This window comes from Coccinella septempunctata, chromosome 7 (genome assembly GCF_907165205.1).
Source record: "Coccinella septempunctata chromosome 7, icCocSept1.1, whole genome shotgun sequence".
Classification (NCBI taxonomy): domain Eukaryota; kingdom Metazoa; phylum Arthropoda; class Insecta; order Coleoptera; family Coccinellidae; genus Coccinella; species Coccinella septempunctata.
The window spans coordinates 22,360,949-22,380,003 of NC_058195.1; the positions used below are offsets into that span (position 1 = coordinate 22,360,949).

Genomic DNA, 19,055 nt, shown 5'->3' on the forward strand with positions numbered 1-19,055 from the left:
TTTCTGAGCACCGGATTGAAATGTTTTCCCCTATTTTTGACTTTGCAGGTTTTACACCTGCTGGCGCCCAACAAACTTTTACCGCGAGCTTTTCGTTCACTTCAATGGAGAAGATGGGTTGGGAAGTGATTTCGAAATATTTTGTTAGATCACCTTCACATTTCACGTTTAACATCTTAAGTGAGACAGACTGCAAACTTGCTGTCTTCATTTACACCGGATTTGACTGTTCATCGTTGATGATGACTCTTTACCGAATTTGTGTAACAATTATGTCTTTTCTTTAAAATCTTACCGACTATGTAAAATCTTACCGACTATGTCTTTTCTTTAAAATCTTACCGACTATGTCTCTTAAAATCTTACCGACTATGTCTTTTCTTTAAAATCTTACCAACTATGTCTCTTAAGATCTTACCGACTATGTCTTTTCTTTAAAATCTTACCGACTATGTCTTTTCTTTAAAATCTTACCGACTATGTCTCTTAAAATCTTACCGACTATGTCTTTTCTTTAAAATCTTACCGACTATGTCTTTTCTTTAAAATCTTACCGACTCTGACATCTTTATCGGGCTAGTGTTTTTTTTTTCTTACGGATTTTGACTCTTTCTTCTTTGTAAAACTCCCGACGAGTTATCAGTTGGTCGTGCACTAAGCCGTAGCTTTTTGCCCACGCGGACCACTGAATCTTCCGATTATGACTTGTGACGATACCGACCTTTGACATGAAAAATTTTTCTTATACCGATTGTGACTCTCGATACGGACATCACCACTCTAAGATGTGATGGGGGTCGCAGGGGAAGCGACCTTAGTTAAAGAATATCCTGCTTGTCCAGCGCCTTCATCGAAATCTTCGATTCGGGTTTCGATGAAGTTTGTCTTTTTAGTTCGCAAAAAAATTATTAAAAAAATTTCGGCCCATTATTTAATATCTTTAGTTGAATCGGTTTTGTATTTTTACCTCATATCTAGCTGGACATGCCGGTATCTAGCCACCTTCAGTGACTAGATATCTTTAACCTTTTCCTAGTTTATAAGTTTTATCGAATTCATTGTCTTCGAGATTTCAAATAGCCTTCAGCATTTTACCTCTTGAATCGCCTTCAGCGTTCTTCATTTTCACATTATTTTCAAGTAGCCTTCACTGTGTTCAGCCTTCAGCATGTTTTATAAAAAAAATTTTTGCAAATTTTTTTTCTTTCCTGGTTAGAGGTGTGTGCAACGACTTGCACGCCCATGCTTAACACTTTATTGTTGCAACGCCGCTGATTTTCGCGAACTACATCTTTACGTTGACACACATTAACTCTGTGTCTCGCGCCTCTGTGATCTTTCATTTGTCTGCGCATTGAAAATCTCTCGAAGGTTCTTTCTTTTCCGCTTTTTCCCTCAAGGAAGAAGGTTATCTGTCGAAATGTCTTATCGGAACTCATCGATTGATTATTCTGAAATTAATGAATTTTAAGTTGGCGAGGTTAACAATATTGTCTCGGTAGGTTCATAATTCCTTTAATTCACTAGGAATATTTGATTAGGTAAATTTGCTGGTTCTAGATTTATTGCTTGCCTTCATTTTGTTTTGCAGCACATGTTCTTGCACTGCTTATCATTTCCCCAGAGCAGGATTCCTTCTCAGGTTTATTTAATAATCATTTTGTTCATGAAAATCTTTGTTTTCTCATGAAGAGTTGAGAAGGAGTTCTGTTAAATTTTTCTGCACATTTTCATTCTTGTTTATTTCGCATAGCTTTTTGGTCCGGAGCTCAAATTTTTGGTCCGGAGCTCAAATTTTTGGACTGGAGCTCCAATTTCTGTACCGGAGCTGGGTGCTTATGTGTCTGACAAGAATTTGGAATGCAACTTTGGCTTGAGGCACAGCATTTGAACGGAGCTTGAGGCTTAATAGAATTTGGACTGAAATACAGGTGTCTGACTGTGAAAGTACGATTTTGGTTTAAAGCAGAATCATCAACCTTGGGCTGAATTCAACTCTACGCTGCACATTATCGAATACTACAGGAAACCCACGTCCAACAGGGACAGATCTGTTGCTTGAACTCACTTAAGCTAAGTAGATCTAAGTTGTGAAATTTTGAGAGACTGTAAACTTTAAATTCCTGTCATTACGACTGATTTTCAGATTGTACATTGTAATTATTTTAAATAATATATTGTGAAAAACCTGACTGGGAATTTTGTTGCTGGGGTAATCAAGCCCCCCTTGAGAAATTAGAAGTAGAGTTTCATGCTCGAACGCCCTTCAGGGCAATTGTCACGTTACAAACTGCACATAGTTTTCGAAATGAGATGCACATGTTGAATTTCAGTTCGATAGTTCAGATAGGAATTGAGATTTCAGTGGTCAATTCGGCAAAGTGTGATATCAATTCCTCGAAAACTGTTGGATCAATTCGAACCAAATCTTGAAACTGCACATAGTTTTCGAATTGATATGCACATATTGAATTTCAGTTCGATAGTGCAGATAGGAATTGAGATTTCAGTGGTCTATTCGGCAAAGTGTGATATCAATTCCTCGAAAACTGTTGGATCAATCTCAATCCAAAAACTATGTGCAGTTTAAGGATTTGGTTCGAATTGATCCAATAGTTCTTTAGGAATTGAAATGATATTTTGTCGAATCGACTTCTGAAATCTCCATTCCTATTAGAACTATCGATCTGAAATTCAACATGTGCATCTCATTTCGAAAACTATGTGCAGTTTCAAGATTTGGTTCGAATTGATCCAATAGTTCTGTTGTGTCCGCAACCCACAATGCAGTTTTTTGTAATGTGAGTTGCTGAACTATAAATGTCTCATTTTGGAAAAACACGCATCCATATGTAATGAAACCTCTTTTTGTGGTGTTAAACTGTAAAAAGAACAGTCGTCTCAAGAAACTGCACCAGTGCATTTCGATAGTTATTGCATTTTCCGTATGAAAATGCATATAGGAATTGAGATTTCAGTGCTCTATTCGGCAAAGTGTGATATCAATTCCTCGAAAACTGTTGGTTCAATTCGGAATAAATCTTGAAACTGCACATAGTTTTCGAAATGAGATGCATATGTTGAATTTCAGATCGATAGTTCTAATAGGAATGGATATTTCAGAAGTCGATTCGACAAAATATCATTTCAATCCCTAAGGAACTATTGGATCGATCCGAACCAAATCTTGAAACTGCACATAGTTTTCGAATTGAGATGCACATGTTGAATTTCGGTTCGATAGTTCAGATAGGAATTGAGATTTCAGTGGTCAATTCAACAAAGTGTGATATCAATTCCTCGAAAACTGTTGGATCAATTCGAACCAAATCTTGAAACTGCACATAGTTTTCGAATTGATATGCACATATTGAATTTCAGTTCGATAGTGCAAATAGGAATTGAGATTTCAGTAGTCTATTCGGCAAAGTGTGATATCAATTCCTCGAAAACTGTTGGTTCAATTCGAACCAAATCTTGAAACTGCACATAGTTTTCGAAATGAGATGCACATGTTGAATTTCAGATCGATAGTTCTAATAGGAATGGAAATTTCAGAAGTCGATTCGACAAAATATCATTTCAATTCCTAAGGAACTATTGGATCAATTCGAACCAAATCTTGAAACTGCACATAGTTTTCGGATTGAGATGCACATGTTCAATTTCAGTTCGATAGTTCAGATAGGAATTGAGATTTCAGTGGTCAATTCCTCGAAAACTGTTGATTTAATTCGAACCAAATCTTGAAATTTCACAAAGTTTTCGAATTGAGATGCACATGTTGAATTTCAGTTCGATAGTTCAGATAAAAATTGAGATTTCAGTGGTCAATTCGGCAAAGTGTGATATCAATTCCTCGAAAACTGTTGGATCAATTCGAACCAAATCTTGAAACTGCACATAGTTTTCGAATTGAGATGCACATGTTGAATTTAAGTTCGATAGTTCTGATAGGAATCGAGTTTTCAGTGCACATAGTTTTCGAATTGAGATGCACATGTTGAATTTAAGTTCGATAGTTCTGATAGGAATCGAGATTTCAGTGGACGATTCAACATAGTATCATTTGAATTCCTAAGGAACTATTGGATCAATTCGACCCAAACCTCGAAACTGTACACAGTTTTCGAATTGAGATGCACATGTTGAATTTCAGTTCGATAGTGCAGAAAGGAATTGAGATTTCAGTGGTCTATTCGGCAAAGTGTGATATCAATTCCTCGAAAACTGTTGGTTCGATTCGAACCAAATCTTGAAACTGCACATAGTTTTCGATATGAGATGCACATGTTGAATTTCAGATCGATAGTTCTAATAGGAATGGAGATTTCAGAAGTCGATTCGACAAAATATCATTTCAATTCCTAAGAAACTATTGGATCAATTCGAACCAAATCTTGAAACTGCACATAGTTTTCGGATTGAGATGCACATGTTGAATTTCAGTTCGATAGTTCAGATAGGAATTGAGATTTCAGTGGTCGATTCGACATAGTATCATTTCAAATCCTAAAGAACTATTGGATCAATTCGACCCAAATCTCGAAACTGTACACAGTTTTCGAATTGAGATGCACATGTTGAATTTCAGTTCGATAGTTCAGATAGGAATTGATATTTCAGTGGTCGATTCGGCAAAGTGTGATATCAATTCCTCGAAAACTGTTGGTTCAATTCGAACCAAATCTTGAAACTGCACATAGTTTCCGGAATGAGATGCACATGTTGAATTTCAGATTGATAGTTCAGATATAGGAATGAAGATTTCAGTAGTCGATTCGGCAAAATATCATTTCAATTCCTAAGGAACTATTGGATCGATTCGAACCAAATCTTGAAACTGCACATAGTTTTCGAATTGAGATGCACATGTTGAATTCAAATTCGATAATTCTGATAGGAATCAAGTTTTCAGTGCACATAGTTTTCGAATTGAGATGCACATGTTGAATTTGAGTTCGATAGTTCTGATAGGAATCGAGATTTCAGTGGACGATTCAACATAGTATCATTTGAATTCCTAAGGAACTATTGGATCAATTCGACCCAAACCTCGAAACGGTACACAGTTTTCGAATTGAGATGCACATGTTGAATTTCAGTTCGATAGTGCAGATAGGAATTGATTTTCAGTGGTCAATTCGGCAAAGTGTGATATCAATTCCTCGAAAACTGTTGGTTCAATTCGAACCAAATCTTGAAACTGCACATAGTTTTCGAAATGAGATGCACATGTTGAATTTCAGATTGATAGTTCAGATAGGAATGAAGATTTCAGAAGTCGATTCGACAAAATATCATTTCAATTCCTAAGGAACTATTGGATCGATTCGAACCAAATCTTGAAACTGCACATAGTTTTCGAATTGAGATGCACATGTTGAATTTAAGTTCGATAGTTCTGATAGGAATCGAGATTTCAGTGGACGATTCAACATAGTATCATTTGAATTCCTAAGGAACTATTGGATCAATTCGACCCAAACCTCGAAACTGTACACAGTTTTCGAATTGAGAGATGCACATGTTGAATTTCAGTTCGATAGTGCAGATAGGAATTGAGATTTCAGTGGTCTATTCGGCAAAGTGTGATATCAATTCCTCGAAAACTGTTGGTTCAATTCGAACCAAATCTTGAAACTGCACATAGTTTTCGAAATGAGATGCACATGTTGAATTTCAGATCGATAGTTCTAATAATAATGGAGATTTCAGAAGTCGATTCGACAAAATATCATTTCAATTCCTAAGGAACTATTGGATCAATTCGCACCAAATCTTGAAACTGCACATAGTTTTCGGATTGAGATGCACATGTTGAATTTCAGTTCGATAGTTCAGATAGGAATTGAGATTTCAGTGGTCGATTCGACATAGTATCATTTCAATTCCTGAAGAACTATTGGATCAATTCGACCCAAATCTCGAAACTGTACACAGTTTTCGAATTGAGATGCACATGTCGAATTTCAGTTCGATAGTGCAGATAGGAATTGAGATTTCAGTGGTCTATTCGGCAAAGTGTGATATCAATTCCTCGAAAACTGTTGGTTCAATTCGAACCAAATCTTGAAACTGCACATAGTTTTCGGAATGAGATGCACATGTTGAATTTCAGATTGATAGTTCAGATAGGAATGAAGATTTCAGTAGTCGATTCGGCAAAATATCATTTCAATTCCTAAGGAACTATTGGATCGATTCGAACCAAATCTTGAAACTGCACATAGTTTTCGAATTGAGATGCACATGTTGAATTCAAGTTCGATAGTTCTGATAGGAATCGAGTTTTCAGTGCACATAGTTTTCGAATTGAGATGCACATGTTGAATTTGAGTTCGATAGTTCTGATAGGAATCGAGATTTCAGTGGACGATTCAACATAGTATCAATTGAATTCCTAAGAAACTATTGGATCAATTCGACCCAAACCTCGAAACTGTACACAGTTTTCGAATTGAGATGCACATGTTGAATTTCAGTTCGATGGTGCAGATAGGAATTGATATTTCAGTGGTCAATTCGGCAAAGTGTGATATCAATTCCTCGAAAACTGTTGGTTAAATTCGAATCAAATCTTGAAACTGCACATAGTTTTCGAAATGAGATGCACATGTTGAATTTCAGATTGATAGTTCAGATAGGAATGAAGATTTCAGTAGTCGATTCGACAAAATATCATTTCAATTCCTAAGGAACTATTGGATCAATTCGAACCAAATCTTGAAACTGCACATAGTTTTCGAATTGAGATGCACATGTTGAATTTAAGTTCGATAGTTCTGATAGGAATCGAGATTTCAGTGCACATAGTTTTCGAATTGAGATGCACATGTTGAATTTAAGTTCGATAGTTCTGATAGGAATCGAGATTTCAGTGGACGATTCAACATAGTATCATTTGAATTCCTAAGGAACTATTGGATCAATTCGACCCAAACCTCGAAACTGTACACAGTTTTCGAATTGAGAGATGCACATGTTGAATTTCAGTTCGATAGTGCAGATAGGAATTGAGATTTCAGTGGTCTATTCGGCAAAGTGTGATATCAATTCCTCGAAAACTGTTGGTTCAATTCGAACCAAATCTTGAAACTGCACATAGTTTTCGAAATGAGATGCACATGTTGAATTTCAGATCGATAGTTCTAATAATAATGGAGATTTCAGAAGTCGATTCGACAAAATATCATTTCAATTCCTAAGGAACTATTGGATCAATTCGAACCAAATCTTGAAACTGCACATAGTTTTCGGATTGAGATGCACATGTTGAATTTCAGTTCGATAGTTCAGATAGGAATTGAGATTTCAGTGGTCGATTCGACATAGTATCATTTCAATTCCTGAAGAACTATTGGATCAATTCGACCCAAACCTCGAAACTGTACACAGTTTTCGAATTGAGAGATGCACATGTTGAATTTCAGTTCGATAGTGCAGATAGGAATTGAGATTTCAGTGGTCTATTCGGCAAAGTGTGATATCAATTCCTCGAAAACTGTTGGTTAAATTCGAATCAAATCTTGAAACTGCACATAGTTTTCGAAATGAGATGCACATGTTGAATTTCAGATTGATAGTTCAGATAGGAATGAAGATTTCAGTAGTCGATTCGACAAAATATCATTTCAATTCCTAAGGAACTATTGGATCGATTCGAACCAAATCTTGAAACTGCACATAGTTTTCGAATTGAGATGCACATGTTGAATTTAAGTTCGATAGTTCTGATAGGAATCGAGATTTCAGTGCACATAGTTTTCGAATTGAGATGCACATGTTGAATTTAAGTTCGATAGTTCTGATAGGAATCGAGATTTCAGTGGACGATTCAACATAGTATCAATTGAATTCCTAAGAAACTATTGGATCAATTCGACCCAAACCTCGAAACTGTACACAGTTTTCGAATTGAGATGCACATGTTGAATTTCAGTTCGATGGTGCAGATAGGAATTGATATTTCAGTGGTCAATTCGGCAAAGTGTGATATCAATTCCTCGAAAACTGTTGGTTAAATTCGAATCAAATCTTGAAACTGCACATAGTTTTCGAAATGAGATGCACATGTTGAATTTCAGATTGATAGTTCAGATAGGAATGAAGATTTCAGTAGTCGATTCGACAAAATATCATTTCAATTCCTAAGGAACTATTGGATCGATTCGAACCAAATCTTGAAACTGCACATAGTTTTCGAATTGAGATGCACATGTTGAATTTAAGTTCGATAGTTCTGATAGGAATCGAGATTTCAGTGCACATAGTTTTCGAATTGAGATGCACATGTTGAATTTAAGTTCGATAGTTCTGATAGGAATCGAGATTTCAGTGGATGATTCAACATAGTATCATTTGAATTCCTAAGGAACTATTGGATCAATTCGACCCAAACCTCGAAACTGTACACAGTTTTCGAATTGGGATGCACATGTTGAATTTCAAGTTCGATAGTGCAGATAGGAATTGAGATTTCAGTGGTCTATTCGGCAAAGTGTGATATCAATTCCTCGAAAACTGTTGGTTCAATTCGAACCAAATCTTGAAACTGCACATAGTTTTCGAAATGAGATGCGCATGTTCAATTTCAGATTGATATTTCAGTAGTCGATTCGGCAAAATATCATTTCAATTCCTAAGGAACTATTGGATCGATTCGAACCAAATCTTGAAACTGCACATAGTTTTCGAATTGAGATGCACATGTTGAATTTAAGTTCGATAATTCTGATAGGAATCGAGTTTTCAGTGCACATAGTTTTCGAATTGAGATGCACATGTTGAATTTAAGTTCGATAGTTCTGATAGGAATCGAGATTTCAGTGGACGATTCAACATAGTATCATTTGAATTCCTAAGGAACTATTGGATCAATTCGACCCAAACCTCGAAACTGTACACAGTTTTCGAATTGAGATGCACATGTTGAATTTCAGTTCGATAGTGCAGATAGGAATTGAGATTTCAGTGGTCTATTCGGCAAAGTGTGATATCAATTCCTCGAAAACTGTTGGTTCAATTCGAACCAAATCTTGAAACTGCATACAGTTTTCGAAATGAGATGCACATGTTGAATTTCAGATCGATAGTTCTAATAGGAATGGAGATTTCAGAAGTCGATTCGACAAAATATCATTTCAATTCCTAAGGAACTATTGGATCAATTCGAATCAAATCTTGAAACTAAACATAGTTTTCGGATTGAGATGCACATGTTGAATTTCAGTTCGATAGTTCAGATAGGAATTGAGATTTCAGTGGTCAATTCGGCAATGTGTGATATCAATTCCTCGAAAACTGTTGATTCAATTCGAACCAAATCTTGAAATTTCACACAGTTTTCGAATTGAGATTTCAGTGGTCAATTCGGCAAAGTGTGATATCAATTCCTTGAAAACTGTTGGATCAATTCGAACCAAATCTTGAAACTGCACATAGTTTTCAAGATTTGGTTCGAATTGATCCAACAGTTTTCGAGGAATTGATATCACACTTTGCCGAATTGACCACTGAAATCTCAATTCCTATCTGAACTATCGAACTGAAATTCAACATGTGCATCTCAATCCGAAAACTATGTGCAGTTTCAAGATTTGGTTCGAATTGATCCAACAGTTTTTGAGGAATTGATATCACACTTTGCAGAATTGACCACTAAAATCTCAATTCCTATCTGAACTATCGAACTGAAATTCAACATGTGCATCTCAAACTGTGTACAGTGTCGAGATTTGGGTCGAATTGATCCAACAGTTCCTTCGGAATTGAAATGATATTTTGCCGAATCGACTACTGAAATCTTCATTCCTATCAGAACTATCGAACTGAAATTCAACATGCATCTCAATTCGAAAACTATGTGCAGTTTCAAGATTTGGTTCGAATTGATCCAACAGTTTTCGTGGAATTGATATCACACTTTGCCGAATTGACCACTGAAATCTCAATTCGAAAACTGTGTGAAATTTCAAGATTTGGTTCGAATTGAATCAACAGTTTTCGAGGAATTGATATCACACTTTGCCGAATTGACCACTGAAATCTCAATTCCTATCAGAACTTTCGAACTGAAATTCAACATGTGCATCTCAATCCGAAAACTATGTTTAGTTTCAACATTTGATTCGAATTGATCCAATAGTTCCTTAGGAATTGAAATGATATTTTGTCGAATCGACTTCTGAAATCTCCATTCCTATTAGAACTATCGATCTGAAATTCAACATGTGCATCTCAATTCGAAAACTATGTGCAGTTTCAAGATTTGGTTCGAATGGATCCAACAGTTTTCGAGGAATTGATATCACACTTTGCCGAATTGACCACTGAAATCTCAATTCCTATCTGAACTATCGAACTGAAATTCAACTTGTGCATCTCAATTCGAGAACTATGTGCATTTTCAAGATTTGGTTCGAACCGATCCAATAGTTCCTTAGGAATTGAGATGATATTTTGCCGAATCGACTACTGAAATCTTCATTCCTATCAGAACTATCGATCTGAAATTCAACATGTGCATCTTAATTCGAAAACTTTGTGCAGATTCAAGATTTGGGTCGAATTGGTTCAACAGTTTTTGAGGAATTGATATCACACTTTGCCGAATTGACCACTGAAATCTCAATTCCTATCTGAACTATCGAACTGAAATTCAACATGTGCATCTCAATGCGAAAACTATGTGCAGTTTCAAGATTTGGTTCGAATTGATCCAACAGTTTTAAAGGAATTGATATCACACTTTGCAGAATTGACCACTAAAATCTCAATTCCTATCTGAACTATCGAACTGAAATTCAACATGTGCATCTCAATTTGAAAACTGTGTACAGTTTCGAGATTTGGGTCGAATTGATCCAACAGTTCCTTCGGAATTGAAATGATATTTTGTCGAATCGACCACTGAAATCTCAATTCCTATCAGAACTATCGAACTGAAATTCAACATGTGCATCTCAATTCGAAAACAATGTGCTGTTTCAAGATTTGGTTCGAATTGATCCAACAGTTTTAAAGGAATTGATATCACACTTTGCAGAATTGACCACTAAAATCTCAATTCCTATCTGAACTATCGAACTGAAATTCAACATGTGCATCTCAATTTGAAAACTGTGTACAGTTTCGAGATTTGGGTCGAATTGATCCAACAGTTCCTTCGGAATTGAAATGATATTTTGTCGAATCGACCACTGAAATCTCAATTCCTATCAGAACTATCGAACTGAAATTCAACATGTGCATCTCAATTCGAAAACTATGTGCAGTTTCAAGATTTGGTTCGAATGGATCCAACAGTTTTCGAGGAATTGATATCACACTTTGCCGAATTGACCACTGAAATCTCAATTCCTATCTGAACTATCGAACTGAAATTCAACTTGTGCATCTCAATTCGAGAACTATGTGCAGTTTCAAGATTTGGTTCGAACCGATCCAATAGTTCCTTAGGAATTGAGATGATATTTTGCCGAATCGACTACTGAAATCTTCATTCTTATCAGAACTATCGATCTGAAATTCAACATGTGCATCTCAATTCGAAAACTTTGTGCAGTTTCAAGATTTGGGTCGAATTTGTTCAACAGTTTTTGAGGAATTGATATCACACTTTGCCGAATAGACCACTGAAATCTCAATTCCTATCTGCACATTCGACTGAAATTTAACATGTGCATCTCATTTCGAAAACTATGTGCAGTTTCGAGGTTTGGGTCGAATTGATCCAACAGTTCTCGAGGAATTGATATCACACTTTGCCGAATTGAGCACTGAAATCTCAATTCCTATCTGCACTATCGAACTGAAATTCAACATGTGCATCTCAATTCGAAAACTATGTGCAGTTTCAAGATTTGGTTCGAATTGAACCAACAGTTTTCGAGGAATTGATATCACACTTTGACGAATAGACCACTGAAATCTCAATTCCTATCTGCACTATCGAACTGAAATTCAACATGTGCATCTCAATTCGAAAACTATGTGCAGTTTCAAGATTTGGTTCGAATTGATCCAACAGTTCTCGAGGAATTGATATCACACTTTGCCGAATTGAGCACTGAAATCTTAATTCCTATCTGAACTATCGAACTGAAATTCAACTTGTGCATCTCAATTCGAAAACTATGTACAGTTTCAAGATTTGGATCGAATCGATCCAATAGTTCCTTAGGAATTGAAATGATATTTTGCCGAATAGACCACTGAAATCTCAATTCCTATCTGCACTATCGAACTGAAATTCAACATGTGCATCTCAATTCGAAAACTATGTGCAGTTTCAAGATTTGGTTCGAATCGATTCAATAGTTCCTTAGGAATTGAAATGATATTTTGCCGAATCGACTACTGAAATCTCAATTCCTATCTGCACTATCGAACTGAAATTCAACATGTGCATCTCAATTCGAAAACTATGTGCAGTTTCAAGATTTGGGTTGAATTGGTTCAACAGTTTTTGAGGAATTGACATCGCACTTTGCCGAATAGACCACTGAAATCTCAATCCCTATCAGAACTATCGAACTGAAATTCAACATATGCATCTCATTTCGAAAACTATGTTCAGTTTCAAGATGTGGTTCGAATTGATCCAACAGTTTTCGAGGAATTGATATCACACTTTGCCGAACAGACCACTGAAATCTCAATTCCTATCTGCACTATCGAACTGAAATTCAACATCTGCATCTCAATTAGAAAACTATGTGCAGTTTCAAGATTTGGTTCGAATTGATCCAACAGTTTTCGAGGAATTGACATTACACTTTGCCGAATTGACCACTGAAATCTCAATTCCTATATGAACTATCGAACTGAAATTCAACATGTGCATCTCAATTCGAAAACTATGTGCAGTTTCAAGATTTGGTTCGAATCGATCCAATAGTTCCGTAAGAATTGAAATGATATTTTGCCGAATCGACTACTGATATCTTCATTCCTATCAGAACTATCGAACTGAAATTCAACATGCATCTCAATTCGTAAACTATGTGCAGTTTCAAAATTTGGTTCGAATTGATCCAACAGTTTTCGTGGAATTGATATCACACTTTGCCGAATTGACCACTGAAATCTCAATTCGAAAACTGTGTGTAATTTCAAGATTTGGTTCGAATTGAATCAACAGTTTTCGAGGAATTGATATCACACTTTGCCGAATTGACCACTGAAATCTCAATTCCTATTAGAACTATCGAACTGAAATTCAACATGTGCATCTCAATCCGAAAACTATGTTTAGTTTCAAGATTTGATTCGAATTGATCCAATAGTTCCTTAGGAATTGAAATGATATTTTGTCGAATCGACTTCTGAAATCTCCATTCCTATTAGAACTATCGATCTGAAATTCAACATGTGCATCTCATTTCGAAAACTATATGCAGTTTCAAGATTTGGTTCGAATTGAACCAACAGTTTTCGAGGAATTGATATCACACTTTGCCGAATAGACCACTGAAATCTCAATTCCTATCTGCACTATCGAACTGAAATTCAACATGTGCATCTCAATTCGAAAACTGTGTACAGTTTCGAGGTTTGGGTCGAATTGATCCAATAGTTCCTTAGGAATTCAAATGATACTATGTTGAATCGTCCACTGAAATCTCGATTCCTATCAGAACTATCGAACTCAAATTCAACATGTGCATCTCAATTCGAAAACTATGTGCACTGAAAACTCGATTCCTATCAGAACTATCGAACTTAAATTCAACATGTGCATCTCAATTCGAAAACTATGTGCAGTTTCAAGTTTTGGTTCGAATCGATCCAATAGTTCCTTAGGAATTGAAATGATATTTTGCCGAATCGACTACTGAAATATCAATCTGAAATTCAATATGTGCATCTCAATTCGAAAACTATGTGCAGTTTCAAGATTTGGGTAGAATTGGTTCAACAGTTTTTGAGGAATTGATATCACACTTTGCCGAATAGACCACTGAAATCTCAATTCCTATCAGAACTTTCGAACTGAAATTCAACATAAGCATCTCATTTCGAAAACTATGTGCAGTTTCAAGATTTGATTCGAATTGATAAAACAGTTTTCAAGGAATTGATATCACACTTTGCCGAATTGACCACTGAAATCTCAATTCCTATCTGAACTATCGAACTGAAATTCAACATGTGCATCTCAATCCGAAAACTATGTGCAGTTTCAAGATTTGGTTCGAATTGATCCAACAGTTTTTGAGGAATTGATATCACACTTTGCAGAATTGACCACTAAAATCTCAATTCCTATCTGAACTATCGAACTGAAATTCAACATGTGTATCTCAATTCGAAAACTGTGTACAGTGTCGAGATTTGGGTCGAATTGATCCAACAGTTCCTTCGGAATTGAAATGATATTTTGTCGAATCGACCACTGAAATCTCAATTCCTATCAGAACTATCGAACTGAAATTCAACATGTGCATCTCAATTCGAAAACTATGTGCTGTTTCAAGATTTGGGTCGAATTGGTTCAATAGTTTTTGAGGAATTTATATCACACTTTGCCGAATAGACCACTGAAATCTCAATTCCTATCTGGCCTATCGAACTGATATTCAACATGTGCATCTCAATTCGAAAACTATGTGCAGTTTCAAGATTTGGTTCGAATGGATCCAACAGTTTTCGAGGAATTGATATCACACTTTGCCGAATTGACCACTGAAATCTCAATTCCTATCTGAACTATCGAACTGAAATTCAACTTGTGCATCTCAATTCGAGAACTATGTGCAGTTTCAAGATTTGGTTCGAACCGATCCAATAGTTCCTTAGGAATTGAGATGATATTTTGCCGAATCGACTACTGAAATCTTCATTCCTATCAGAACTATCGATCTGAAATTCAACATGTGCATCTCAATTCGAAAACTTTGTGCAGATTCAAGATTTGGGTCGAATTGGTTCAACAGTTTTTGAGGAATTGATATCACACTTTGCCGAATTGACCACTGAAATCTCAATTCCTATCTGAACTATCGAACTGAAATTCAACATGTGCATCTCAATCCGAAAACTATGTGCAGTTTCAAGATTTGGTTCGAATTGATCCAACAGTTTTAAAGGAATTGATATCACACTTTGCAGAATTGACCACTAAAATCTCAATTAATATCTGAACTATCGAACTGAAATTCAACATGTGCATTGAGATGCACATGTTGAATTGAGATTCGAAAACTGTGTACAGTTTCGAGATTTGGGTCGAATTGATCCAACAGTTCCTTCGGAATTGAAATGATATTTTGTCGAATCGACCTCTGAAATCTCAATTCCTATCAGAACTATCGAACTGAAATTCAACATATGCATCTCATTTCGAAAACTATGTGCAGTTTCAAGATTTGATTCGAATTGATCCAACAGTTTTCAAGGAATTGATATCACACTTTGCCGAATTGACCACTAAAATCTCAATTCCTATCTGAACTATCGAACTGAAATTCAACATGTGCATTGAGATGCACATGTTGAATTGAGATTCGAAAACTGTGTACAGTTTCGAGATTTGGGTCGAATTGATCCAACAGTTCCTTCGGAATTGAAATGATATTTTGTCGAATCGACCTCTGAAATCTCAATTCCTATCAGAACTATCGAACTGAAATTCAACATATGCATCTCATTTCGAAAACTATGTGCAGTTTCAAGATTTGATTCGAATTGATCCAACAGTTTTCAAGGAATTGATATCACACTTTGCCGAATTGACCACTGAAATCTCAATTCCTATCTGAACTATCGAACTGAAATTCAACATGTGCATCTCAATCCGAAAACTATGTGCAGTTTCAAGATTTGGTTCGAATTGATCCAACAGTTTTAAAGGAATTGATATCACACTTTGCAGAATTGACCACTAAAATCTCAATTAATATCTGAACTATCGAACTGAAATTCAACATGTGCATTGAGATGCACATGTTGAATTGAGATTCGAAAACTGTGTACAGTGTCGAGATTTGGGTCGAATTGATCCAACAGTTCCTTCGGAATTGAAATGATATTTTGCCGAATTGACCACTGAAATCTCAATTCCTATCTGAACTATCGAACTGAAATTCAACATGTGCATCTCAATCCGAAAACTATGTGCAGTTTCAAGATTTGGTTCGAATTGATCCAACAGTTTTTGAGGAATTGATATCACACTTTGCCGAATTGACCACTAAAATCTCAATTCCTATCTGAACTATCGAACTGAAATTCAACATGTGCATCTCAATTCGAAAACTGTGTACAGTTTCGAGATTTGGGTCGAATTGATCCAACAGTTCCTTGGGAATTGAAATGATATTTTGTCGAATCGACCATTGAAATCTCAATTCCTATCAGAACTATCGAACTTAAATTCAACATGTGCATCTCAATTCGAAAACTATGTGCAGTTTCAAGATTTGGTTCGAATCGATCCAATAGTTCCTTAGGAATTGAAATGATATTTTGTCGAATCGACTACTGAAATCTTCATTCCTATCTGAACTATCAATCTGAAATTCAACATGTGCATCTCATTTCGAAAACTATGTGCAGTTTCAAGATTTGGTTCCAATTGAACCAACAGTTTTCGAGGAATTGATATCACACTTTGCCGAATAGACCACTGAAATCTCAATTCCTATCTGCACTATCGAACTGAAATTCAACATGTGCATCTCAATTCGAAAACTGTGTACAGCTTCGAGGTTTGGGTCGAATTGATCCAATAGTTCCTTAGGAATTCAAATGATACTATGTTGAATCGTCCACTGAAATCTCGATTCCTATCAGAACTATCGAACTCAAATTCAACATGTGCATCTCAATTCGAAAACTATGTGCACTGAAAACTCGATTCCTATCAGAACTATCGAACTTAAATTCAACATGTGCATCTCACACTTTGCAGAATTGACCACTAAAATCTCAATTCCTATCTGAACTATCGAACTGAAATTCAACATGTGCATCTCAATTCGAAAACTGTGTACAGTGTCGAGATTTGGGTCGAATTGATCCAACAGTTCCTTCGGAATTGAAATGATATTTTGTCGAATCGACCACTGAAATCTCAATTCCTATCAGAACTATCGAACTGAAATTCAACATGTGCATCTCAATTCGAAAACTATGTGCTGTTTCAAGATTGGGGTCGAATTGGTTCAACAGTTTTTGAGGAATTTATATCACACTTTGCCGAATAGACCACTGAAATCTCAATTCCTATCTGGCCTATCGAACTGATATTCAACATGTGCATCTCAATTCGAAAACTATGTGCAGTTTCAAGATTTGGTTCGAATGGATCCAACAGTTTTCGAGGAATTGATATCACACTTTGCCGAATTGACCACTGAAATCTCAATTCCTATCTGAACTATCGAACTGAAATTCAACTTGTGCATCTCAATTCGAGAACTATGTGCAGTTTCAAGATTTGGTTCGAACCGATCCAATAGTTCCTTAGGAATTGAGATGATATTTTGCCGAATCGACTACTGAAATCTTCATTCCTATCAGAACTATAGATCTGAAATTCAACATGTGCATCTCAATTCGAAAACTTTGTGCAGATTCAAGATTTGGGTCGAATTGGTTCAACAGTTTTTGAGGAATTGATATCACACTTTGCCGAATTGACCACTGAAATCTCAATTCCTATCTGAACTATCGAACTGAAATTCAACATGTGCATCTCAATCCGAAAACTATGTGCAGTTTCAAGATTTGGTTCGAATTGATCCAACAGTTTTAAAGGAATTGATATCACACTTTGCAGAATTGACCACTAAAATCTCAATTAATATCTGAACTATCGAACTGAAATTCAACATGTGCATCTCAATTCGAAAACTGTGTACAGTTTCGAGATTTGGGTCGAATTGATCCAACAGTTCCTTCGGAATTGAAATGATATTTTGTCGAATCGACCTCTGAAATCTCAATTCCTATCAGAACTATCGAACTGAAATTCAACAAGTGCATCTCAATTCGAAAACTATGTGCTGATTCAAGATTTGGGTCGAATTGGTTCAACAGTTTTTGAGGAATTGATATCACACTTTGCCGAATAGACCACTGAAACCTCAATTCCTATCTGGCCTATCGAACTGATATTCAACATGTGCATCTCAATTCGAAAACTATGTGCAGTTTCAAGATTTGGTTCGAATGGATCCAACAGTTTTCGAGGAATTGATATCACACTTTGCCGAATTGACCACTGAAATCTCAATTCCTATCTGAACTATCGAACTGAAATTCAACTTGTGCATCTCAATTCGAGAACTATGTGCAGTTTCAAGATTCGGTTCGAACCGATCCAATAGTTCCTTAGGAATTGAAATGATATTTTGTCGAATCGACTTCTGAAATCTCCATTCCTATGAGAACTATCGATCTGAAATTCAACATGTGCATCTCATTTCTAAAACTATGTACAGTTTCAAGATTTGGTTCGGATTGAACCAACGGTTTTCGAGGAATCGATATTACACTTTGCTGAATAGACCACTGAAATCTCAATTCCTATCTGCACTATCGAACTGAAATTCAACATGTGCATCTCAATTCGAAAACTATGTGCAGTTTCAAGATTTGGTTCGAATTGATCTAACAGTTTTCGAGGAATTGATATCACACTTTGCCGAATTGACCACTGAAATCTTAATTCCTATCTGAACTATCGAACTGAAATTCAACATGTGCATCTCAATCCGAAAACTATGTGCAGTTTCAAGATTTGGTTCGAATTGATCCAATAGTTCCTTAGGAATTGAAATGATATTTTGCCGAATCGACTACTGAAATCTTCATTCCTATCAGAACTATCGATCTGAAATTCAATATGTGCATCTCAATTCGAAAACTATGTGCAGTTTCAAGATTTGGGTAGAATTGGTTCAACAGTTTTTGAGGAATTGATATCACACTTTGCCGAATAGACCACTGAAATCTCAATTCCTATCAGAACTTTCGAACTGAAATTCAACATATGCATCTCATTTCGAAAACTATGTGCAGTTTCAAGATTTGATTCGAATTGATCC

At 36.0% G+C, this 19,055-nt stretch overlaps 1 long non-coding RNA gene across 1 annotated transcript; it reads left to right on the forward strand.

The window, feature by feature from the left end:
* Positions 1-1,221: 1,221 nt before the first annotated feature.
* On the forward strand, positions 1,222-2,192 carry LOC123317588. Its single transcript, XR_006538187.1, has 2 exons — positions 1,222-1,498; positions 1,754-2,192. It is a non-coding gene; the product is annotated as an uncharacterized LOC123317588 (long non-coding RNA).
* Positions 2,193-19,055: the final 16,863 nt, after the last annotated feature.